The sequence below is a fragment of the Sapajus apella genome, unplaced genomic scaffold, assembly GCF_009761245.1.
Source record: "Sapajus apella isolate SASKATOON/1434 unplaced genomic scaffold, GSC_monkey_1.0 scaffold21, whole genome shotgun sequence".
Classification (NCBI taxonomy): Eukaryota; Metazoa; Chordata; class Mammalia; order Primates; family Cebidae; genus Sapajus; species Sapajus apella.
The window spans coordinates 5,169,967-5,196,038 of record NW_022436961.1 but is presented as its reverse complement, the minus strand read 5'-3'; the positions used below and the strand labels follow the sequence as shown (position 1 = coordinate 5,196,038).

At 45.0% G+C, this 26,072-nt stretch overlaps 1 protein-coding gene across 3 annotated transcripts in view; it reads left to right on the top strand.

Annotated features, from left to right (window-relative positions):
* The first annotated feature begins 23,742 nt into the window (after positions 1-23,742).
* The window catches only part of TACC1 (transforming acidic coiled-coil containing protein 1), a 128,681-nt gene continuing 126,351 nt past the window's right edge, over positions 23,743-26,072 (top strand). The window contains exon 1 of one of the 3 annotated variants that reach the window (XM_032288163.1): positions 23,743-24,189. The gene's annotated coding sequence lies outside the window, so the exon portion shown is untranslated. The remainder of the gene's footprint in view (positions 24,190-26,072) is intronic. The other 2 variants (XM_032288153.1, XM_032288164.1) reach the window with 2 other exon arrangements.

The following is a 26,072-nucleotide window of genomic DNA, read 5'->3' as shown; positions in this document are numbered from 1 at the left end:
GTATTATACAATCCTTGTGCCTATTTTTACTATTTACTTTTATAAGCTGCCTCTCTTTTGGTGGGAGGGAATAAAGCATATTGCAAATAAGGGTTTAAAGAAGTATTTCCTAATTCTTTGAGAGATAGAAATGGCAGTTTTATTAGTCAATAATTCCTTTCATTTGCAAATGTCACAAACACGACTCCAGTTGGCTTAAGCCAAAAAGGAATTTCTTGGCTCACTGAAGTTTCAGGCACAGCTGGATTCAAAGATTCAAATAATAACATCGAGCCTCTGTCTCCATGTCTTAGCTTGGTTGCCTCTGCTTGCCTTCATTTCCAGAGGCAGCAAGGAAATGGCAGCAAGGACCTCGAGAAAGAAAGGAGCTCTAACAAAAGGTCCAAGAAGGCTGATTGGCCAGCTTAGGTCATGTGCCCATCCCTGAGCAATTGCTGTGGCCAGGATCATGGAAGGCTCTGACTGGCCAGGTCTTAAAGGTTCCACATCTTTAGGAGGGGACAAGGTGGGTTTCACCACAGCCAAACTGAGTATTATAAAACTGGGGACTCAGAGATTCCCTAAGGAAGAGAAGCTGGACAGATGAAAAGAACAAAAGCTTATTTCCACTTGAACAGATTTGATAGGTTTTGACCAATCCACAGATCTTTCTGGATCTGTAATGAAAGGTAATCCAATGCAATGGAAATCCTGTCTAGGAGCAGGAATCCTGGGATTAGTCCTCCCCTGGTCACTACTACCTGCAGTGCTAAGATACCTCATTCTGATGAGATATCTCATTCTGATGAGATAGGGAAAGATAAATGCCCACCTTACCTAAAATGATTATGGTAAAATTTGAATGAGGCTGGATGCAGTGGCTCACGCCTGCAATCCCAGAGCTTTGGGAGGCTGAGGCGGGTGGATCATAAGGTCAGGAGTTCAAGATCAGCTTGGGGAAGATGGTGAAACCCTATGTCTACTAAAAATACAAAATTAGCCGGGTGCTATAGCAGGCGCCTGTAATCCCAGCTACTCAGGAGGCTGAGGCAGGAGAATCGCTTGATCCTGAGATCCCACAGAGGTTGCAGTGAGCCGAGATCATGCCACTGCACTCCACCTTGGTGACAGAGTGAGACTCCCTCTCAAAAAAAAAAAAAAGAAAGAAAGAAAGAAAAAAACTTCAAATGTAATTATGAATGCAAAAATGCCAAGAATAAAGGATCATGCAAATGTATGTTCCATACAAATAAAAATAAAATTCCATGTTCCCCATTATAGTTTCTTATACCTTCCGTTTGAGAAGCCAAATGAAAAATCAGTGCTCTGTGGCTCTGAGGCCCATACCTCCCTTAACTGTGGCACTGTCTAAGGCGGTTCACTTTATTGTGCTCGAAGTCGTGTTGAACTGTCCTCAGGAAGCAGGACAGGGCAGCAGCTAAAAGTTGAAAACAGTACTGACGTCACAAGATGCTAATTTCTTTCTAGGAACACTTGTATCCTGTCTGACTTTGCTTTCCAGCTAATTAACAAGCCCATGACCTTCCTTAGTACAGGGATGACCACAATCCAGCGTGGAGCAGCAGGAAGTGGACAGTCATGGAATTGCAATCCAGCTGCGTCCCAGCTCAGTGGAGGGCCAGAGGAAGAAGCCAGGCATGGGGGCTCTCTGAGAAGCCGAGCACTTCTGGTTGGAAAATGTGTTTGAAAATAGTCATATGCAGGCAAGGAGTGAGTATGGAGATTTATGCACAGGGCCGGTGTTTCACCCAGTTACCCAGGGAAACCTGCACGAATTGTTCTCAGCCAACAACGTAGAACAGTTCATGCTCTGTGCCCAAACAGGAAAGCAAGGCTTTTGCCCACATTCCTGCTCAAGCTTGCCAGGCTACGGCAGGGGATGGGAGATGCAGCCAAAGGAAGTTCCAGCCAGCTTCAAAGCAGGGAATGCTCATGTGTAGGTGACTGTTTGCAGAATGGGGATTTGAGAGGTATACCCGCTCCCCAAATGCAACCCTCCTATCCCCCTAATAGCCTGCCAGGTTGCTGCCTCAAATCCCCACAATTCAGACAGTTCCTCTAGAGGCACAGTACTGTCACCAGAAAGCCTGGTTAAAATGCAGATATGGGGAGAGGGCAGGGTAGGTAGGGAGAGGGACTAACAAACCCTTTAAACCGTTATCCTCCATTGAACGATTATCCCCTAGGAAAGGTAATATCGGGAAGGGGATTCGGAGAAGATGATTAAATAGGGGACCGGAATGAGGACCCAAGATACTTGAGCAAGAGTCCTGAAGATACACATTTGCCTGTCTCTGAGGCTGTTAAAAATTACTGAAAATGGGGGCAGGGTGCGGGGGAATGGGTATGGTTAATGGCCATAAAATATAGGTAAAAGAAATGAATAAGATCCAGTATTTGATGGCACAACAGGATGACTGCAGTCAACTATAATTTATTGTACATTTAAAAAATAACTAAAAGAGTATAATTGGAATGTTTGTAACACAAAGAAATGATAAATGGGGCCGGGAGTGGTGGCTCACGGCTGTAATCCCTGCACTTTGGGAGGCAAAGTCGGGTAGATCACTTGAAGTCAGGAGTTTGAGACCAGCCTGGCCGACATAGTGAAACCCCATCTAAAACACAAAAAGTTAGTTGGGTGTGGTTGCAGGTGCCTGTAATCTCAGCTACTCGGAAGGCGGAGGCAGGAGAATCACTTGAATCCAGGAGGCAGAGGCTGCAGTGAGTAGAGATCGCACCACTGCACTTTAGCCTGGGCAACAGAGTGAGACACAGTCTCAAAAAAAAAAAAAATGATAAATGCTTAAGCTGATGGATACCCCATGTACCCCGATGTGATTATTACATATTGACACCTGTATCAAAACATCTCATGGATCCGATAAATGTATACACCTATTATGTACCCAGAAAAATTAAAAATGACTTCAAATGCCTCATTGCAAACTGGAACATCTCCATGCACTTGGTCACATCCGGCCTCACCTCTTGATTTACATAAAGAGAAGACAACAGCCTTCGTCTATCGTTTTGACTCCGGATTTTGCTAAATGATTGTTTACATCTCAGTGCCCTGCTGGAGACTAGTGAGATGTGAGGTTCCCTGGCTGGAGGTTTTCAGTACAAATCTGTAAAAACAAACTCCAAGTTTTGATTTCCAGATGGTATCCGTTAATGTGAACGCTGCTGCTTCGGGGACACTCTCAAGCTCATTTTCTCCTCTTAAACAAAATGAAGCTCTGGGCCCAGGGCTGTTCCTTCCATTTTGCACTGCTTGGGTTCCTAGCAGCCTGGTGGTTCGCTCTTTCTTAGTAGCTCTGCGTTGGCCCCGGATTAGGGACTAGAACTGTATTTGCTTTTGTTGGCGGTGGTGCCCCCATTCAGAGCATCTGTATTACCTCACAACATATGGCACAGTGCACACTTTTGAAAGCAAGGAACTGGAAACTTTCTCTTTGGCAACGTTTCCCCCAGTCGCCCTGGTGATTTCCACATGCAACACTTTCCGTACTCATTGAGCACGGAGTTTAGAGGGTTTGAAATAAAAGGCCTCTCAATCTTTCAGGCCTGGCTAAGAAAGCTCTCTCCACTGGATGCCAGAACAACGGGTCACTCCAAACACTCTGGATCTGACACATCAGTCGATGCAGAGGAATTCAGGGGGCCCATGTCACTTTGTACGGGTAGCCTTAATGGTAGATTTCCTACCCCATGGTGACATTTAGCCCAGTTATGAAATCAAGCAGTGAGATGGTCAGCTTTTGCAAAGGCAGGACTTCTGCTCCTTGAAAAGAAATGTAACCAACAATGCCGACAGAAGAAAGATAAGAATTACCATGGGGAAGGGTGGCTGCATAGCCAGGGCTGCAGAGTGGAATTGCCACTTAGGCACGTAATGCCAATTTCAGAGGGGCAGACAGCAACAGAAAAGCCACAGGGAAGCCACGTCAATGTACTGCTCTGCTCTGTGGTCAAACCAAGAGAGCACATATTAAATAGCCTTGATGCCACCTGTGAATGCCAGGCAAGTAGTCACCAAGTAGACAACAGGGAGCCCCTGAACATAAAGGATGCTGAGAACGGGTCCGACCACCCCCCGCCCCTTGTGTGACCCACACGCATCTCTTTCTTTGTGTACCCAGACAGGGGTGAGAAGTAGGCAGAGCTAAAGTCTGCAAGGTGGAGCATGTTTATCTGTCAGAGACTGGACACTACACAAAGGGACTATTTGAATTATCGAAGCTTTAAACTAGGTTGTCTGGACATTAGTGACTTATTTGCCTTCTAACTAGGAGGCGAGGCGGGGCCAGGGGAAGGCCAGCAGACAACATAAATGAATTGCCTCTTTCTGCACAGCCTGCTACAGGGTGGAGTAATTGTCATTTTGCTACAGGAAAGGCAGGACTTGACCCTCTGCTTCTCAGCCCACAGTGTTTCTGTATCTTGCCACAGAAACAGAACCTTCTGGGGTTTTGCTCCTGCCCAGATCCTCCCTGTGGATAAATGCCTGTGATTTCACTCACAATCTGCTCCTGGAGACCTGGGCTATCAGGTGTGCCCATCCCTGCTTGTGTCTGCTGGCAGTGCCAGCACTTTTGGCATTTGCTTATTTTCCCTCTGCATGTTCTTCCCGTATCTTGAACTCCAGGGAGTTCTCCTTTGTCCCCACATGTAGTTCCAAGGGGCAGGGCCAGACTCAAACTCAGACTGAATTCAAAGCAATGAATGAAAATGCAGAAAGAAGTCTTGGAGAAGAGTCTCAAATCAACATGCAAACTGACAAGACACAGGCTCGTTTAGTGCGTCTTACATAGAAGATGCAGTCCACAGTAGATCCACAATGAAGGCCAAGAAAAGATGAACTGGACTTTTGTGCTTCTATTATTCCCTGCCAAAGACAGGGCCTCCTCTTTTACCTCATTCCCACTTGCACTCTACCTACCCCATGTCCGTTCTTTTTGTTTGTATATTTTGTTGTTAAGGACTCTTTTTTTTTTGAGAGGGGGAGTGGTGACAGGGTCTCATTCTGTCGCCCAGGCTGGAGTGCAGGGATGTGATCATAGCTCACTAAAGCTTTGGCCTCCTGGGTTCAAGCAACTCTCCTGCCTCAGCTTCCCAGGTAGCTGGGACTATAGGTATTCACCACCATGCCTGGCTATTTTTTTATTTTTTGTAATGATGGGGCCTCACTGTGTTGCCCAGGCTGATCTTGAACTCCTGAGCTCAAGCAATTCACCTGACTTGGCTTCTCAAAGTGTTGAGATTCTAGTTGGGAACCACCATGCCCAGCCCTTAAGGACTGTTAATTAATGAAAAATGATGACAACAGCCAATGCTTAGTGAGCACTTCCTATGCCCCCAGGCTCTCTGTGAAGGACTGGTCCTACCAAACCACGTAATCTCCTCTGAGATTGAAAAAATATTTAGGATTGAAAAATAAGTTGAGGAAACTGTGGTTGGGGATGTGGAAAAGCAGACTGAAGCTGCTGGCTTGGAATAGGAACAAGACACACACTCACAAAAAACAAATCTCCACTCTCCTCTTTTTCAGCTAATTTCCAGACTTCCCGCTTCCTGCCAAAACCCTCCACATTGTGGCCGACACTCAATGCCTCCATCTCCTATTCCCTAAACCGCGGACTTCCACCCCCACAATTGTATTGAAACTGCACTTGCTGGAGGTTGCCAGGACTTTTTTCTGGCCAAACACAATGGTTCCCCGTCCCCCACCCCCCATCCCCCCACCGCTAGTCCTCAGCCTTACTGACCTCAGGGCTGTAATTGACATTGTTAATGACCCAGTCTTCCCAAGGTGCTTTCCCACCTTTTTCTCTCCTTCATACATATTTGCTGTGTTCTTCAAGTGTGCCCCTGAGCATGGCTCTTCTGCAGGGCTCTAATCACCCTGGGGCCCTCTCTCCCCTGGGCAGCTCTCCTGTGGTTTTAACTAGAAGATCTTTGCTATGACTCCCAAATTTACCTCTTTATATGATTTGGCTCTGTGTCCCCACCCGTATCTCACCTTGAATTGTGATCCCCATAATCCCTACCTGTTGAGGGCAAGATCTGGTGGGAAGTGATTGGATCATGTGGGCAGCTTCCCTCATGCTGTTCTCATGATAGTGAGTGAGCTCTCATGAGATCTGATGGTTTTATAAGTGTTTGACAATTCCTCCTATGCACACATTTGCTCTCTTTCACCTGCTGCCATGTCAGACATGCTTGCTTCACCTTCCACCATGATTGTAAATTTCCTGAGGTCTCCCCAGCCATGCTGCACTGTGAGTCAATTAAACCTCTTTCCTTTATAAATTATCCAGTCTCATGCAGCTCTTTATAGCAGTGTGAAAATGGACTCATACGCTTCTCCAGCCCAGACTGTGCCCGTGTACCCCTGGGTGTTCCCTGGTTCCCCTCGGCCCTCAAAAGTTTTGCTGAAAAAATCAACTTGCAAAAGGCAGATTAATTGGAGAAAAGGCATACACATTTACTTAATGTGCATATATAGGAGTCTTCAGAATGACCTAAAGACGCAGGGGAAATTGTCCCTTTTTATGCTTAGGTTCAACAAAATATGGACAGCCCTGCAGAAATATGATTAGACAAAAAAAGGAACCATCTAATGCTGATAGACTGAGGGGGGACTCCCAGTGAGGCCTGTCTGTCTAGATTCTTCTTGGCCTTTCTGAGCAGCATTATTTCCTTCTGGGTGGGAGTCCTATGACTTACAGTCCAATCAAGAGGTCAGAAAATTTATTTATGGCAAATTTTTAAACAGAAGGCAAAGGCAAAGTTAGAGAGTAATATTTTTAGGTTTTATGGCTGGCTTTGCGGGGAAGGGGTTCTGGTTTCTAAGCCCTGCCTTGGGGAAGAGAGATTCTAGAGTCTCTGGCTAGCCTAAGGGGAGGATGGGACTGAGAGACAGGAGGGCAAGAGAACGTCAGGGAAAACCTTTGGTTCTGAGGCCTTCATTTCAAAGTATTGTTTTCTGGCCCCCCAGTAACCCAAATCCTACACGTCCCTGAATAAATGCATCTTCTTTTTTCAAATTAGTTCCTCTTCCAAATATGCCCACGTCGCAGTGTCTCTAAGAAAAATGCAAGCCCAATGCCCTGAGTCATCTTCTACTCCTCCACCTCTTCCAATCTACACACCCAGGCTCCAAAGCTGCCCCACTGCATGCTCTCTCTCTCAGAGACGCTACCTCTTCATACCGCAATATTTTCCTAAAGTACTTCATTTGAAAACAGTTTTAGTTAATCAACAATTTTAGAATAATCTTTTATCTAGACATTCCGCTTAGAGAAATCTATCCTAAGGAAATTATCAGAGATACATCAAAGCAAAGACTTCTGTGCCTGAATCTCAAATGGGAACAATTTAAATGAAGAGGACGGAGGGCCTTAGTTAATACACTACGATGTGTCCACTGCAAGGAAACGATGCAGCCATTCACGATTGGGCTTCAAAAGGATATCTGATGATATGAGAAAATGTTTGCCTATATTGTTAGTTGGCAAAAAAAAAAAAAAAAAAAAAAAAAAAAAAAAGACAAGGGAGAGAGGAGTGAATAGGCCGAACACAGAGGACTTTTAGGGGAGTGGAAATGTTCTGTATGATAATATAATGAGGGATATATGATGTCATCCTACATTTGACCAAATCCTGGCAGGGCTTAGAAACCAGAACCCCTTCCCACAAAGCCAGCCATAAAACCTAAAATATTACTCTCTTTCTCTCCACTTTCTGTCTAAAAATTGGCCATAAAGAAATAATCTGGCCAGGCTCGGTGGCTCACCCCTGTAATCTCAGCATTTTGGGAGACTGAGGCAGGCAGATCACTTGAGGTCAGGAGTTCGAGACCAGCCTGGCCAACATATAGTAAAACCCTGTCTCTATTAAAAATACAAAAAAAAAACAAAACAAACAAAAAAAAAACCATTAGCTGGGAGTGGTGGCACATGCCTGTAATCCCAGCTACTCCGGAGGCAGAGTCAGGAGAATTGCTTGAACCCTGGAGGCAGAGGTTGTAGTGAGCCTATATCACGCCACTGCACTCTAGCCTGGGGGACGGAGTGAGACTCTGTCCCAAAAAAGAAAAGAAGAAGAAGAAATAAGCTTTACCTTCACACACACACACACACACACACACACACACACACACACAGCACAAATGGGAACGGGTACACCATGAATCCTATCTCAACCCTCTCTTCCTGGCTCATTATACCCCAGCAACCTCCTCTTTCATTTCTCTTGAGCTCTTTCCTTCCCAGGGCATTTGCCCACGTCAGGGCAAATTGTGAAAGGCTTTGAAATGAGGGAAGGATTTGTAGGCATCCTGACTTACCCTTCTGGTCATCTTCATCTTTTCATTTGCTGAGCTAGAAACGACTCTGCAAGTTGTAGATGACTAAGAGCAATGTAAGGATTGTTTTTTGTGTGGCGATACATTCTATTCAGCGGAGGGACAACTGACCTTCATCCACTGAATCTGGAATCTGACATGTTCATTTCAGTATTCCTGATTGACCTATGTAAGTGTGATACTTTGAATTCTTTTTTGAGCCAATGGCAAGATCTTAATGGTTCCCTCATTCATTAATGAGTTAAATAAAATCTTTGACAGGTGTTCATCTTATCATCGTTCACCTGTTTTTTGTTTTTCTTTTCTTTTTTTTTTTTTTTTTTTTTTTGGTTTTTTTGGAGACAGGGTCTCATTCTGTGGCCCACGCTGGAGTGCAATGGTGCACCATGGCTCACTGCAGCCTCGATCTCCCAGGCTCAAGTGATCCTCCTCCCACTTCAGCCTCCTAAGTAGCTAGGACTTATAGATGCATGCCACCAGGCCCGGCTAATATTTTTTTTTTTTAAAGATGGGGTTTCTCCGTCATTCTCAGCAAACTGACACAAGAACAGAAAATCAAACACCGCATGTTCTCACTCATAGGCGGGTGTTGAACAATGAGAACACATGGACACAGGGAGGGGAGCACCACACACTGTGGTCTGTTGGGGGGAAATAGGGGAGGGACAGCGGGGGGTGAGGAGTTGGGGAGAGATAGCATGGAGAGAAATGCCAGACATAGGTGAAGGGGAGGAAGGCAGCAAATCACACTGCCACGTATGTACCTATGCAACAATCTTGCATGTTCTTCACATGTACCCCCAAACCTAAAATACAATAAAAAAAGATGGGGTTTCTGCATGTTGCCCAGGCTGGTCCCAAACTCCTGGGTTCCAGCGATTTTCCCACCTTGGCCTCCCAAAGTGCTGGGATTACAGGCGTAATTGGCCTCTTAAAGAAATGCATCCATTAACACATCTGTTACGTATTTCTCTCTCTCTTCACCCATCTCAGCCCTGCTCATTCTTCAGGTCGCAGTTTCAGTGTTGCATCCTGGAAGAGGCCTCCTCTATTATAGAGCAGGTCTCTCTGATATATTCTCTTTCTTTACAGCACTTGTTACAGTTGATAATTACGTTTTCTGTGAGCTAACACATGTCTGAGGATGAAATTACCTGTGATTTGAATCTCCTTTATATTTTTCTTTGTTTGATACATTTCTGTAATGAATATGTACATTTCTACAGTTTTTAAAATGTTATCGTTAATCACTACTTTCAAAAGGAAAAGAAAAAAAAACTGTGGTATTTTTACTGTCAATTGCCCTTTGCAGTCTCAGGGATGCCTCCCTCCTCCAACTACCCCAGCCCACCCAGATTGCTCCCATACACAACTCCTATTGCAATTCCATTCTGTTTCACACAATTATACTCACCAGAGCACCCAGTACAGCATCACAAGCACCTGTGTGTATAGCACTGTGCTGGAAGCTGCGAGGAATGGGGGGATGCGTGGGACCCTAACTAAAAAGGGTAAGTTGTGCTTCCTACTCTACAGGAATTTATAATCTTTCTCTTTAAGTGCGACATCGAAGCAGTAGCTATGTCATCCTCCAAGTTCTCCATGATGCTGTTTTTAGGAAGGCCTCCTGGGTAGGGTGGAGCAGGGCCTAACCCATCATGGTGATGAATCTTGCTCTAGAGGAGCATCGCTGGGTCGGGGTGCCCGGGTATGCAAGCCATAGGCACTGGTGTGGCTGGAAGGGCAGCAGGTTCTGGGACATGGGACTCTTGGGACCGGGGATGTCTCAAGAGCACTGTGCAGGGGGCGCTGTCTGAATGTGAGTCTAGAGTGCCACCAGAACAGCCAGGTGTGGGCTGGAGTGCTAGGGAAATCTTGCTCATTCCTCACCATGCGGCCCCTCATCCGACCCCAGGGTAAGATAAAAGAGTGTCGCATAAGTTCTGGCACTAGGCTGGGATGATTTGTTTGGGGCATGTGGGCTACATTGCCCTGTCTCTATTGGCAGATCTTTGGCTCCAGGAGTGGTGTGGCACTTACCCCCCTTGCTGGCTCCCTGCAGGCCTTCCCTCCTGGCAGCTCAGCTCTGGGGCCTGTCTGCCCAGGCCTGATTAATGCAGCCCAGTTTCCCCCAAAGATGCCTTGGAGGTTGGCGGTGGGGGTGAGGAGTGGCGCTCAGTGAAGTCATTCTCACAGCCTAATTGATGATTTTTATTTCTCCTTTGCTGTGGACTTCCTGTTTATTGCTCCTGCCAGCTTATGCGAAGCCATTTGTAGCCACATGATGTTTTAAGATTCTCTTTATCCAGGGATAGCCAAGAGACAAAACTGAAGTCTGCCTGGAAAAACAAAAGAGGCAATAGATCCAGAGCATTCGGGCCCTCCGATTCCCCCAGTTGCGGGGGTGGCTGCCGACTGCTTTGCCCTGCGATGTGATGATTGCCAGTTATTAAGCCTGTCTCATGGGGGGGAAAGCCAAGTGAGGAAAACAACGATAAAAGGAAATAAATGGCTCTGAGAGACTGATAACTGAGCAGACCAAACAACAACAACAACAACAACACACACACACACACACACACACACACACACACACACACGAAAAAAACCCTGCAGTCTGTTTAGAGTTCATAGCCAGAAGGATAAACACTACTTAATTTGCAAATGATTACCATTCGGAAATGATTTAAAAACTTAAATACCACTGGAAGAAAAGTTTACACAGAAATCGCAAGATCCTGTGCTGGAAACATTTGTGAATCCCTCCCCAGTCATCTCCTGGACCACGGTTCACAGCTAGGCTCCACAGCATCTATTCCATGGTTGTTTGGTTGTGTTTTTTATAAAGGATGAAGCGGTGGCTCTCAAACCAGGGCAATGTTGTTATCCTCCCCCTCTACCTCGCCCAAACATTTGGCAATGTTTATAGACATTTTCTGTTGTCACAACTGAGTGGGGGAGTGAGGACTGCTAGCAATTCTGTGTAGAGGCCAGGGATGCTGGACAGCCCCCACAGTGCACAGGACAGTCCCCCACAACAACAAAAATTTCCAGTTCAAAATATCAGGAGTGCCCAAATTGAGCAACACTGGTAGGAAGGTATCCAAGGGCAGGAAGGAATACATAGAGTTGAACGGGCCTGGGGTTCTAACTCCCTCCTTGGAAGAAGTCAGGGTAAAGGAAGGAGGCCCACCAAGAAGTTCGAGACTTCCTGGAAACACACCAGGCCAGTCAGGTCTATGGAACTGTATTCTTGTCTTGGTGTGATCAGAATGTCTTGAGGGTCTTCTAAAATCTAGGTGAAGACGTGGAGTCCCATCGCTTACCATCTATGGTCCATCCAAATGGATCCGATGTCTATGTGTGTGCACCCACTGCCCTCTAGGGGCAGAATTGCATAGGGCCCCTCACATGGGTGTGTGTTTTGAGGCCGTGCCATAAACCCTCAAGGCTCCTTCTTTACTCTTGGGTCTAGAAGAAAGAGTCCTAATTGTATGGTTAGCTTCAGCTCTACCATTTGCTCACAATGACAAGCCTCGTAATCTTTCTGAGCCCCAGCTATGCGCTTTGTTCTTCACAGGTTGTGGGAATCTCACGAAAGCATGGATGAGCAGACACTGTGTAAGTATTAAACCACCACCCAAACAAACGTCCATTGCTGAGGTACTTCCAGAATCTGCTGGTCAGAAGTGCCCAGTCATTAACAAGTAGGCATTGAGGGCCTACGCACATGATGAAGTCCATGGTTGGTAGAGAAAGACGTGATTTCAGATGCTGTAAATTGCTATGAAAATATCATGTGGGACAAGGGGACACAGAACGGTTGGGGTGGGGCAGTACGGATGCCATGTCAGTTATTCAGGGTGGCCAGAGAAGGCCATTCTACAAGGAGGTACCAGGAGGCATAAAAGAAGGGACTACTCTTGGAACAGGGCAACAGGGGGCCCTGGCCTGGGCCTGGGAATTTAGAGGACCCCAACCACTCTGATTATGTAACACGGTTCAGACTCCAGGAAAATGCTTCTCCTCCCCCTTGCCCTAATGCTGTCAAGGTTGTGGGTGGTGCTGGAGAGAATCTGCCTGGTGGAAGTGCTTAGGTGAGAGAAAGGACAAATTAATTAATTTGTTCAAACCTTTCAAAGACAGCATCAGAGCACTAGATGATTGCATAAAGAAGAATTGTTTCCCAGAGTTCTGAGCATCTATCTTTTTCTTCTCTTTCTTTGCCTTCTGGAGATGCTGATAGATTAGAGAGGTATTTGCGACATTTGCACATGATGGATGAGGAACATTTGCAATGTCAAATAATTCACATTTCTCTTAAATGTGTATGTGTGTTGGTTTAGATGTAAGATGCTCGAAGCATACCAATTCTTTACCTTGACAACACTGAACACCAAAATTGAGAAGCGTTTTCTTTTTTGTTTGTTTGTTTTGAGACACGGTCTCCTTATGTCACCCATGCTGGAGTGCAATGGCATAATCATGACTCACTGCAGCCTTGACCTTCTGGGCTCAAGTAATCCTTGTGCCTCAGCCTCCCCAGTAGCTAGGACCACAGGCATGTGCCACCACCCCTAGCTACTTTTTAAATTTTTTGGGGGGGAGATAGAGTCTCATTATGTTGACCAGGCAACTTTTGGGTTCAAGTGATCCTCCTGCCTTGGCTTCTCAGCGTGCTGGTATTACAGGCATGACCCACTGTGCCCTCCCAATCTTTTTGTTTGCTTGTTTGTTTGTTTTTGTAAAAGACAAACTGTCACTCTGTTCCTTGGCTGGAGTGCAGTGGCATGATCCCGGCTCACTGCAGCCTGAGGTCCTGGGCTCACGTGAGCCTCCCACTCAGACTCCCTCGTAGCTGGGACTATAAGCATGCACCACCACACTCAACTAATATATTTTTTAAAATTTTTGTAGAGACAGGTCTCACTTTGTTGCCCAGGCTGGTCTCGAACTCCTGGACTCAAGTGGTCCTCCTGCCTCTGCCTCTCAAAGTGCTGGGATTACAGATGTGAGTCACCATGCTCTGCCTGAGAATTTTTTTAAAATTAAGAATATCTAAAATAATTTAGCTAGATTTCCAAAAGAGTTTTTTTTAGCTTTATTTAAATAATTGTGACTTAAATTTTCATATTCACTAATTAGAGCATGTATTTGTTTAATTATAAATAATTTTGAATACTTGAGAAAATAACTTTTTTGAAAAGATATATGAAAAACATTTTAATTTTTAATTTTTTAATATTTACTTTCAGTTATATTTTAATGATAATATATTCAAATTTCATTCACTTTGAGGACAATAACATTTAAAAAAATCTTTTATATCATTCATCTCAATAGACCACAAATTATTTGAAAACTATAATAGCAATTGCATTGAAATTAAGAAATAAACTTTGTGGAATAAACATATAAGTCATAGATAATATATATGTCTTTATTTTATTACTCATTCAAATATCACCAATCAATCAACGAAACAAATATGCGCAGTAATAAATTTAGTTTTCTATTATATTTTGCTAATTTGCAGTCATAAAAACCATGTGTTTACATGCATTTTTCAGTTTTGTCATTATGAAGGTATTTGATATGATAAAAGGCTAGAACATGTTTTATGTGATAGTTTTTAGAGTGATCTCTAACTTTTAAATACTTGGAGATATGGTTTATGAGCTTTCATTCTGTCCTTGTCCCTGGACCCCGCTACTGTTAGAGGTCGGGGTGTGCATAAAGATCTGGAGAAAGAGAAAATAACATATTCTAAGCCCCGAAAGGGCAATATGCTTGGCCTGTGTGAGGGACAGAAAGGCCAGAGTGTCTGGGGCCTTGGAAAGAGGTTGAGGGGTAGGCAGGGGCTGTGCCGACATGGTAAGGAGTTTGGATCTCCCTGGACTAGCAATGGAAACTCATTGGAGGGTTTTCAATTGGGGATGATGGTCCTGGCTGCTCTCTAGAAAACGGTCTTTAGGGGAACATGCGTAGAGGCAAGAGAACAAGAGAGGGACCTAATGCATTTGCTCTCACATGATGACATGACTTTCACCTGAGTTTTAGCAGTGGTGATGATGATACAGGGGCAGGTAGGGGACATATTTGAAGGAAGAGAGGACTGAATTTGCTGATGGACTGCGTGTTAGAGGTGGGGAAAGGAAAGAATGGTTTCTAGGTCTTCGGTGTGTGCAATTGGGTGGAGGGAACCCTAGAGGGGGAAGTGGAGAAGTACAGAATACCTCGTATTTGGAATGGAAGTCCTGCTTTTGTAGAAGTACGAGTGTTCCTGATAATGGCTAGAGAAGAAACTAACAAGGTGGGATCGATTTCACTAAAGTATCTTCCTCCCTCCCTATCAATAGCATGCAGCGTCACTGGTGCTGATTACCCAGGTGCCACTAAGAGCCTGTCTCATCACGATCCCTGAAAGCTTTTGATGGGATAACTGAAGTGTTACTTGCTAAATCCTTTCTAGCCTTGAAATCCTGGGATTTAAAGGTAATGAAATGGGGCCCAGAAAAATTTGAGTTTTAAAAGTGGACTTTCTGAAGACAAAAAAGGAATCAAACTGCAAAGGTAGAGGGTTTGCAGGACAATCTGCCAATCAGCCACCACCCTGGCCACAGCATTGCTGTCCACAATCCTTGTCTTGGTGCATGCTTCAGTGCACATTCATTCACGTACACAGCCTATTTTTCGAACTAGCAAGTTTGCTTAGATATCCTCATGTATTCTGTGAATTCATAGCTCGATGCACTCAAAATAAAATAACAGACTATCAGAACAAGAAAAAACTTTAGGGATCAGCAGCTCTGATACTCTGTGACCCTGACAAGGGAAGGGAGGGTTCTGACATGTGACCATCAGTGATCACACAGCTGGTGATCTGGCTGGTGATAGACGTGGGCCGGATCCCAGGCTTTGAGACTTTTTGCCTGGTGTGGTTCTCACAAACACAACCTCTGCCCCAGGGATGAGTAATAGGTTGTGCAGGGCGAGGACCTGACATTAAAATAAGTCTCAGATTTCTTCTTGCAATGCCATCAGATTTATGTCATTTTCTGCAATATAGAATATGGTCATACTCCCAAGAGCTCAGAGCTCTTTTGTAAATATAATAATATCGATCTCCACCATCATTTATATAATCAACCAACATTTATTGAGTACCTACTTTGTGGAGGAGCCCAGCGATGCTGAGGATATAAAGAATAGGGAGTGCCCCCAAGGAGCTTCCAGTGCCTGGGTGTGGTAGGCGGGGTGGAGACACTGACATTGATGACCCCAGCGTAGTGTATGTGGTGCTGTAATGGAAGTGTGCCTAGGATCCCACAGGATCCAGCACTGACAGAAAGGAAGGGTGGGGAAGGCATCTGGAGCCATCGAGCCCTGGGTTCTGCGGAAGGGCTAATAGGAATTAAACAGGAGAGAAGGAGCAGTTCTGGGACAAGGCAATAGCATGTGCAAAGGCAAAGAAGGCAGCAGAGCTGGACACATTCGAAAAATTGCAAGAACTTGGATCTGCCTAGAGCATGGAGCGGGAGGAAAGAAAAAGCCATAACCGGGATGGTGAAGTGGGTGGGGTCAGGAGTTGTGACTCTCCATTACACTGGTGGTGCATCTAAAGCAGACATCAAATTGGCAGCAGGGTGTTTCCCAGGCCTTCATGCTATTTACTCCAGAGAGTCAAGAAACGCCCAGGTGAGAGCAGTGTTCCAGACACACCTTCTGCTCCCATCAGCCATCCCTTTCCAAGGGCAGAAGTTTTAAGTTTTAAATGGGTGAAATCTTCAGAGTGAATATCAAGAATATGATTAACAGTTTAGGGATGGTGGAAGAGACAGCTATGGACTGAGTCTATGAATAAGCCCTTCCTCTTCCCTTTAGCAGCACCTGCTGCATCCTCCTTCTTTTTTGAGACGGGGTCTCAGCCTGCCTCCCAGGCTGGAGTGCAGTGCCACAATCATGACAACCGCTGCCCTGACCTCCTGGGCTCAAGCAATCCTCCCACCTCAGCCTGAGTAGCTGGGACTACAGGCACTGGCCATCACACCCAGCTAATTTTTTTCAATTTTTGTAGAAAGGAGTCTCACTCTGTTGCCCAGGCTGGTCTGGAACTTCTGGCCTCAAGCAATCCTCCTGGCTAACTTTTTAAATTTTCTGTAGAGACAAGATCTCACCACGTTGTTCAGACTGGTCTCAAATTCCTGAGCTTAAAGTGGTCCTCTCATCTTGGCCTCCCAAAGTGCTGAGTAATTTGTACAGCCGAAGACTCATCCTTATGAGTCTACGCATAAGGATGGCACAGGCTCAGCAGGAGACAATAAGCTTATTAATCACAGTTTATTGATGCTCTGGCATGTATTAAATAGGTGCTTAATATGTATTTATCAAATGAATGAATGTTGTGAATGTATCAACAGAGATTCTTTTTTTCCCCCTGGGCTTTCTCTGATTTGACAGGGCCCCAAGTCTGATTTCTGGAGCGAGAAAGAAGAGTCCTTGGGGGCTGCCTGGGTGCTTCAGGCAAGCTGTCTCCTTCATCCTTACAGCACCCTTTACACCCTTTCCGTGTGTGCAACCAAGCGGATGGTGGAGGGAACCCTAGAGAGAGAAATGGGGAAGTACAGAACACCTTGTATTTGGAATGAAGTCCTGCTTTTGTAGAAGTCTGTGTGTCAGAGGAGAAACTAAGAAGGTAGAATCAATTCACTGAGGCATCTTCCTCCCTCCGTTCCTTCCCCCATCCTCCCTCCCTTTACAGTCAGTATTTCAGATGTGCAATCTCTTACCCCAGAGCCTGGTGTGCTTCAGCATTCTGGATTTTCTCAGATTTTAAGAAGGTAACACAAACCAATATACCTTTTCTTATATCAAACTTCCAGCGGGCTAGGGGAGCACCTTGCAACCAAACATATAAACCCTTTCGGCAGTGAAATGTAAAAATATTCACTCTAAGTAGGATGATACATAACTTCAGGTCAGTTGAGGTCAGGTCTTGCTGCCCCACAAATTACGAAATGCTTCTGGTTTCCAGAGTGGGGATGTTTGGAAAATGGATAAGAGATCGTGGACCTACGAAATCATCACTTCTTAGATGAGGTAACTGAGATTCAGAGAGGTGAAGTAATGTGCCCAAGGTCGGCCTACTAGGCGGAGGAGTCCAGGTTAGGACACGACTGTGTTGGGTTCCAAGATCCATGCGCTCTCTGTTGCATAATACTGGCCTGCTTCCTGCTGCCCCGAACAAAAAGGAGTAAATGGCAGCCCCTCCGGTGCTCAGCGGCAATGGCAATCGTACCAAGTTTGCCAAGAAGAGTTTTCTTTCTGGAACAGCAATGCCTCCACCTACTGGCCATATATGAGAATGACACCTGACTCCCCTCAAAAAAGAGTTCATTGTCCGGGTAATAGACTCTTCAAGGAGGGAAAAGGAATTGTCTTTCTGTGACGCTGCAAATGATATTTCAGAAGCCAGGAAGTGGCTACTAAATTGCTGTTACATAACTATCCCTCAAAACAATAACAATAACAAAACAACAATAATAATGTTGGAACGGCCTATGAGATTTGTTTGCTTGCTTTCTTTCGCTAGTGGACTCAGCTCCTGCACCTTGCAATGTACCTGAAATAAAGTAAGAGCTTGGGTTGGGCGTGGTGGCTCATGCCTTTAATCCCAGCACTTCGGGAGGCCGAGGCTGGAGGATAGCTTGAGCCCAGGAGTTCAAGACCAGCTAGGGCAACATAGAAGACCCCCCCATCTCTACAAAAATAATTTTTTTAAACATTTCTTTTTAAATTTTTCTCTTTCATCCAATTGCAGAAATTCTATAGCTAAAGTGCCAATTTAACCATTCTCAGCACCTCCAGAACATTCCTTCTCAAACACGGCACTCTCCAAAGCTTTCAGGAGCTTCCCATTGACTACAGACACCTGCTGCTCTAGCAGGTTTGCCATGTCATACACCTCTGTCCTAGATGGGCCCTTATCATACCGCTATATTCTATTATAGTGCCCGGAACCACCGATAAGATTTGTTTGCTTGCTTGCTTTCTCTACTAGACCCTTAGCTCCTGCACCTTGCAATGTACCTGGAATAAAGTAAGAGTTTGGGTTGGGCGTGGTGGCTCATGCCTGTAATCCCAGCACTTTGGGAGGCCAAGGCGGGCAGATCGCTTGAGCCCGAGAGTTCAAGATCAGCTTGGGCACATTGGGAGACCCCCATCTTTACAAAACTAATTTTTAAAAAAGTTAGCTTGGCATAGTGGCATGCCCTCTGGTCCCAGTTACTAGGGAGGCTGAGGCAGGAGGATTATTTGAGCCCAGGAGGCCAAGGCTGCAGTAAGCCATGATCACATCACTGCCTTCCAGCTTGGGTGACAGAGCAAGACCCTGTCTCAAAAAACTAAACCGAAAGCCAGAAACCAAACAAAAAAGAGTTTAACCATTTTTGAGAAAGGAAAAATTAGAGTAAACTTATTTCATAAAATAATCCAAAATGTTTACATTAATTAAATGCAAATATAGGTGTCATCACCTTCTAAATTTCAGTGTGATTACACGTTTAAAATCCTTTCTTGAAGATGTATCTTGGTAGAAGGCAGGATGAAGAGAACTCGGTGATACACATTGCCAAAGAAGGAAGATCTTCAATGGATGTGATCGTCACAATATACAGGATACTGTGTTCATATAAGGGATGGTTCTTTCCTTCAATCTCCCACATCATCTCTTCTTTTTTCAGACAGTGCCTTGAATTTCTCAACATGAACCCTTAGAATAAATTAGCCAAGGAAACAAAAAGTGTACACGGAACGTGACGCTTTGGAAGTTGGAGTGATTACAAGACAAATGGATAGTTATTCTTTCAGGTGTGTGTTTTGTTTCTGAAACAGTTCTGTCTACTTAGATATAACTCACATACCATAAATGCACCCATTTAGAGTGTATAGTTCAACAATTTTTAGTCTATTCACAAAATTGTGCAATCATTGCTGCAATTAATTTCTTTTTTTTTTTTTTTTTTGAGACCGTGTCTTGCCCTGTCGCTCAGGCAGGAGTGCAGTGGCTTGATCTCCTCGGCTCACTGCAACCTCCGTTTCCCAGGCTCAAGCAATTCTCCTGCCTCAACCTCCCAAGAAGCTGGGATTACAGGTGTCTCCACAATGCACAGCTAATTTTTGTATTTGTAGTAGAGATAGAGTTTTGCCATGTTAGCTAGGCTGGTCTTGAACTCCTGACCTCAAGTGATCCACCTGCCTTGGCCTATCGAAGTGCTGGGATTACAGGTGTGAGCCACTACACTGGGTCTAGAACATTTTTATCACCCCCAAAAGAAACCCTGTATCCTTTAGTTGTCAACCCCCAATACCCCTCTCCCCACGCTCCCAAGCACTGGTAACCACTACATTCCATCTCTGTAGATTTACCCATTCTAGACATTTCACAAAAATCAATCATACAATATGTGGTGTTTTGTGACTGGTTTCTCTCGCTTAGCATAATGGTGTCCAGGTTCATCTAAGTTGTAGCACATATCAGTACTTCATTTCTTTTTATGGCCAAGTAATATTCTATTGTATGGATATACCACATTTTGTTTATTCATTCATCAGTTGATGGATATTTGAGTTGTTTTCAGAAGCAGCTGTTAGGAATAATGCTGCTATAAGCATTCGTGTACAGGTTTTTGTGTGGACATGTTTCATCTCTCTTAAGTATAGACCAAGAAGGAGAAATGCTGAGTTAAATAAGATAGGTATTTTTAGGCCAGGCACGGTGGCTCACTCCTGTAATCCCAGCACTTTGGGAGGCCAAGGCAGGCAGATCACCTGAGGTCAGGAGTTCGAGACCAGCCTGGCCAACAAGATGAAACCCCATCTCTACTAAAAATACAAAAATTAGCCGGGCATCGTCACCCACACTGGTAGTCCCAGCTACTGGGAGGCTGAGGCAGGGGAATCACTTGAACCCAGGAGACGCAGGTTGCAGTGAGCCAAGATTATGCCACTGCACTCCAGCCGGGGCAACAGAAGAAGACTCAGTCTTAAAAAAAAAAAAAAAAAAAAAGAGGCTGGGCACGGTGGCCCAAGCCTATGGGAGGCCAAGGTGGGCAAATCACGAGGTCAAGAGATCGAGACCATCCTGGGCAACATGGAAACACTATCTTTACTAAAAATACAAAAATTAGCTGGGCGTGGTGGCGTGTGCCTGTAATCCCAGCTACTTGGGAGGCTGAGGCAGGAGAATTGCTTGAAGGTTGCAGTGAGCTGAGATGCACCACTGCACTCCAGCCTGGCGACAGAGTGAGACTCTGTCTCGAAGGAAAGAAAGAGAGAGAGAGAGAGAAAGAGAGAGAGAGAGAGAGAGAAAGATATAGGTACTTTTATCTCATCTCCCTTCTAGATTACAAACATCCCTAGGGTATTCGTCTCCTGGTTTGAGTCATTCATCTCCTGGCCCAGTGCTATGCACATCGATATTTATTAAATATTTATTGACTGGGATGGATCAATGGATGACGGATGACATTTGCAATTTTAACATATAACATGGTAGGGAGTTGCAGGACTAGGTAGGCATCATTAATATCATAAATCTTTTTTTTTTTACAAAAGCAAAAACTCAGATCATGAACAATCTTAACACTGATAAGTAAAATTGCAAAATATACATCTCAGAACGTCAGCTCCTTTTCTGTAAAATGAAAGCAACAATACTTTATATAGTGCTGTTGTATGAAAAATTACATTCTATCTGAGAAGTCCTCAAACAGACCTGACACGTAGTAAGCACTCAATCAATGCTTAAATTTGGTGTGGTCCAGTTAAATTCGGTGTGGTCCCTCATCCACAAACCAATCCAGCATTTGGCCTTTTGTGAAATATTGTTTAGCTTTCACCTTGAAAAGCCTGGGTTTTTAATCTCACCTTCAGCTCTTTTACTGTCCAATGAGAGATTTTGATACTTGTGTCTATATTTATGATATTGAAGCAAGTAGTCTAACAATTGAAAAAGAGGTGATTGATCTAGTTAGTGAATCTTGCCCTCAGGGTAAGAATTAGAAGTGCCACCCCACTAACTCTGCTAAGTGACACCCCCATAGCTCTGGTCAGATGTGTTCACGAGACTACATATTCTTCAAGTCCATGGAATTAGACTTTTATCTTTTAAGTGGGGGCATAATTAATCTTTTTAAAATTTAGTTTGTCAATTATTTAGATATCAATTAGACTCAATCTGTCTACCTGTTTTCAGAGTCTGGTTCTTGAGATCATATGTTTATTTTAATATTGTATTTAAATATGTTAGATTATAAAATAGACATCTAACTACATACTTTTAATGCTGGGTTAAACTTTGTTGATTAGGATTATCTCCACACTGCATTGAGTTTGAAATGGTAGAATATCTAAATTTCAGAATATAAATGCATTTCAATTACTTTCAAATTCAGGTACAAAACTCAAGCCAGAACAGAAAAATATCACCTCGGGTCAGTCTTGCTTTGCTGACTAGATAAAAATTATGTGTAATGAGTACATCAACTCAACAGTCTAGAAATTGCTAGCCTCAGACTGTTGTGTGTACAGTATAATTTTTGTAAACGAAGGATACTTTTAAAATATTTGAAACTTTCTAACCTGATGAGTTGGCAATTTTTTTTCTTTTATTTTTCTTTTCTTTTCTTTCTTTTTTTTTTTTGATGAGGTCTTGCTCTGCTGCCCAGGCTGGGGTGCAGTAGTGCAATCATGGCTCACTGCAGCCTTTATCTTCCAGGCTCAAGCGATCCTCCTGCCTCAGCCTCCCAAGTAGCTGAGCCTACAGCTGTGTACCACCATACTGGTAATTTATTTTATCTTATTTTTGTAGAGACAGGGCTTCCCTAGATTGCTCAGGCTGGTCTTGAACTCCTGGACTCAAGTGATCCTCCTGCCTAGGTCTCCCAAAGTGCTGGGATTTCAGGCATGAACCACTGCACCTGGCCTAACAAATTATTTTTTCTTTCAATCTTACTTACACTATGAATGTGTTTATTACCCACCTTCTTTTAATACATAGAACAAAGGAGATGTTCTCATTTCCTGCTTGTGAACAAATTCCCAATTAGCACTATGAAAACGACTGAGTTTTGTTGTAGGGGTCAACGAGTACCCTAAAGGTCCCCAATTTGTGGTGGCATTTGACAATTCACAGACATGCCACCCCCTGGGCAGTTTCCAACAATTGACTCCCACCCAATCACCTCACAAATCACAACCAGCGGTCTTCAGGCCTATCCCTGGTATTGGGGGGAGCAGAGGAGACAGAGTTTGTAATTTGAAATGGGACCCCATTCGAAAAAGGCAGCCAATTCTTGTGTGACCATCACAGAAAGACCTAGAACTAAAAGAGAGCCTTAAAGACCACTGCTACCCCTCTTTACCACACAGCATGCACATGGTGCTGTGGGGAAGACAGTCACACGGACACGGCTGAGTGAGGCACCATCCTACTGGTCACAGTTTAAGAACATCTGCACTGGAATCTTTATTTATTTATTTATTTTTTTGAGACAGAGTCTCGCTCTATTGCCCAGGCTGGAGTGCAGTGGCATGATCTCAGCTCACTGCAAACTCCACCTCCCGGGTTCAAGCGATTCTTGTGCCTCAGCCTCCTAAGTAGCTGGGATTACAGATGCCCATCACCACACCTGGCTACTTTTTGTATTTTAAGTAGCGATGGGGTTTTGCCATGTTGGCCCGGCTGGATTTGAACTTCTGACCTCAGGTGATCCACCCACCTTGGCCTCCCAAAGTGCTGGGATTACAATCATGAATCACCACACCCAGCCTGCACTGCAATTTTTTACAAGCTATTGTTATTATTACCATTATTATCATTAGAGACAGGGTCTCTCTCTGTTGCCCAGGCTGGAGTGCGGAGGCTCAGTCATAGCTCACTGCAGCCTCCAACTCCTGGGCTCCAGTGATCCTCCCACGTCAGCCTCCTAAGTAGCTGGGACTACAGGCACAAGCTACTGTGCCAGGCTAATTTTTAAATTTTATGTAGAGACAGGGTCTCACTGTATTGCCCAGGCTGGTCTCGACATCCTGAGCTCAAGCAATTCTCCTGCCTCGGCCTTCCAAAGTGTAGGAATTACAGGCACAAGCCGCCGTGCTCAGTCCAACCAGCTATTATTACTATTTTTCCATTAGAAGGAAAAAAAAAAAAAAAAACAGTCAGAGGGATGTGGGTGGGTATGTTTCTTGGAATCTAGGCGATCAGAGGAAAAAAAGTCTGTCAAAAATGTTCTCACTACAAAAGTTGGCAAAAGTCCTCTCTTTCTTTAAACTGAACTTTGTAATAGGAGAAATATTCTCACAAGAACAGCATGTTTCTGACTCAAGCTGAAGCAAAAGAAACTTTTTCCAGCATGTCAGGAATTAAGCTGACGTTCCATTAAGAAAAAAAAAAAAAGCGCTAGAGGAAGGAATAAGGGTGGGGGAAGGCACCAGAATTCAGATGGAGCTTTAAATTCCAGAAAGGGCCAGCGTTGGGAGCACGTAGGAAGCGCCCCTGGGAAAGGAGCCGGAGACTTTCGCACTTGAGCTCCAGCCTCGTGGACATTTCCTGTTCTGGCTCTGGAAATTCAAGCCGAAAGTTACAAAACATCCTTTTCCCTGGAACCAAGTGCTTGGTTGGGAGACCATGCCCTCCCCTTCCTTCCTCGGAACTCCTCCCTGATCGCCCCGCAGCTTCCCCAGGAGAGATGCTAAGTCAGCAGTAGCAGGTGGCACAGAAGGGACAGGGGAGCCACCGTGGGGACCCCGCCGAAGAGGTAGGAAACAGGAACCGCACGTTCCGAGGCGAGGTGCTCGTCCTTTAAGCCCAGGGCTGAGGTGTTGCCCTGGCTTGGGTGTGCGCTGGGTGGTGGGTGGACTGGCCGGGAATCTGGAATAAGGTCAGGCATTCCTTTTCCCTCTCTTTCCAAGCTGAACTTTAATTCTTGGGTCTCTGGAAGCACATATTTTGTTTGGTGTGGGGGGTATTAAATGGCAGAATTCTAGCCAGCAAATATTGTGAATCCCTGATTTCGCGCGTCTCTTTTCCTGGCTCTTCTTTTTTCTTTTATTTTCTCTTTTCTTCCCCGTCCTCTCCCCTTCCTTCCCCTTCCCTCTCCTCTCCTCTTTTCTTTCTGCCCCTGAATTGCCCTGGAGCAGTCATAAATACCTTTATCTGGAAGTAGATTTAGAGAGAAGTGAGAAGGGGACAGGGCTGGGAAAGGCATTCTCACTGCAGATGAACTGGGCACGGCTGTTTCCCGGGACCTGGACCATACGTTCTTCTGGCCCAGAGGCTCTCTCCGTCCCTTCCTTCCACCCATGGGGACAACTGCCTTGAGTTGTTTCTTTGGGTGCAGGGATGTGGCACAGACCCTGGTCAGAGCCCTTGAGCATCAGTGCCCTGTGTCTATGGACAGAACCTAGGTGCCATCTAAAACGTTTCTCTCTGGTCCACCCAGGAGCCTGCGTGTGGCCCTTTGCTTCCTGAGGGACCGGCTCTCGACAGTCAGTCTCTGGAAGGCCGGCTTTGGCCATACGCATGCTGACATTTGATCTGCTCAGAGAAGCATGGCTTCTGCATAAGGAGTACTTGAAAATGTATGAAGGAGTCAAAAATTGAAGCACTTTAGGCTGGGCACAGTGGTTCCTGCCTGTAATCCCAGCACAATGGGAGGCTGAGGCAGGCAGATCACCTGAGGTCAGGAGTTTGAGACCAGCCTGGCCAACATGGTGAAACCCTGTCTCTACTAAAACTATAAAAAATAGCCTGGTGTGGTGGCAGGTGCCTGTAATCCCAACTACTCAGGAGGCTGAGGTGGAAGAATTGCTTGAGTCCAGGAGGTGGAGGTTTCAGTGAGCCAAGATTGAGCCACCGCACTCCAGCCCAGGCGACAGAGCGAGACCCTGTCTCAAAAAAAAAAAAAAAAAAGGAGCATTTCAAGTGGCCTTTCTCTGAATTCCTGTGGCTTTTCCTGTCTGTACCACATATTCTGTTCACAGCTACATACTGCCTTGCACTGTTCTCTGACAGGCTAAATAATGACGACATGAATTGGACAGAATACTTGTTACCTGCTAGTTGGTGATTCTGAGGTAGCAACTAATTCTTGAGCACTTACCATGTGCCAGCTGCCTCTCTAAGTGTGGTGGACATTACCACCCTCACCCCCATTGTACAGATGAGAACACTGAGGCTAGACACACAGCTAGTCAGTGGCAGAGGAGGTCTCTGAAATGAGACACTTTCAGTCCTGAGTGCATGCTGCTGTGCTCTGAAACCAGGAAGACTGGAGTTTGAATCTTGGTTCCAGCATTGTCTAACTGGATGACTTTGAATAAGTTAAATGCCCTCAGCCTCAGTTTCTTCATCTGGACAATGGGATAATAATAACTCCACCCCATGGAGGTACTGTGAGAGGTAAATTAATTTTAAAAGATTATTTTACTGAAGCAGGTGAACAATACAAGCATGCTCGTCCCTATCACAACAGTGAGTGATCCTTGAGCATCAGTGTCCTGCATTTATAGACAGAGCCCGGTTTAAATGTTGAGGGATCCGTTCTGACAGAAAGGCCCCAGGGTTCTGCAGGAGGTGGCAGTAGTGCCAGGTTAGGTTGTGTGCCTTCCACAAGGCACATTGGAATTCACTTGCCCTGCC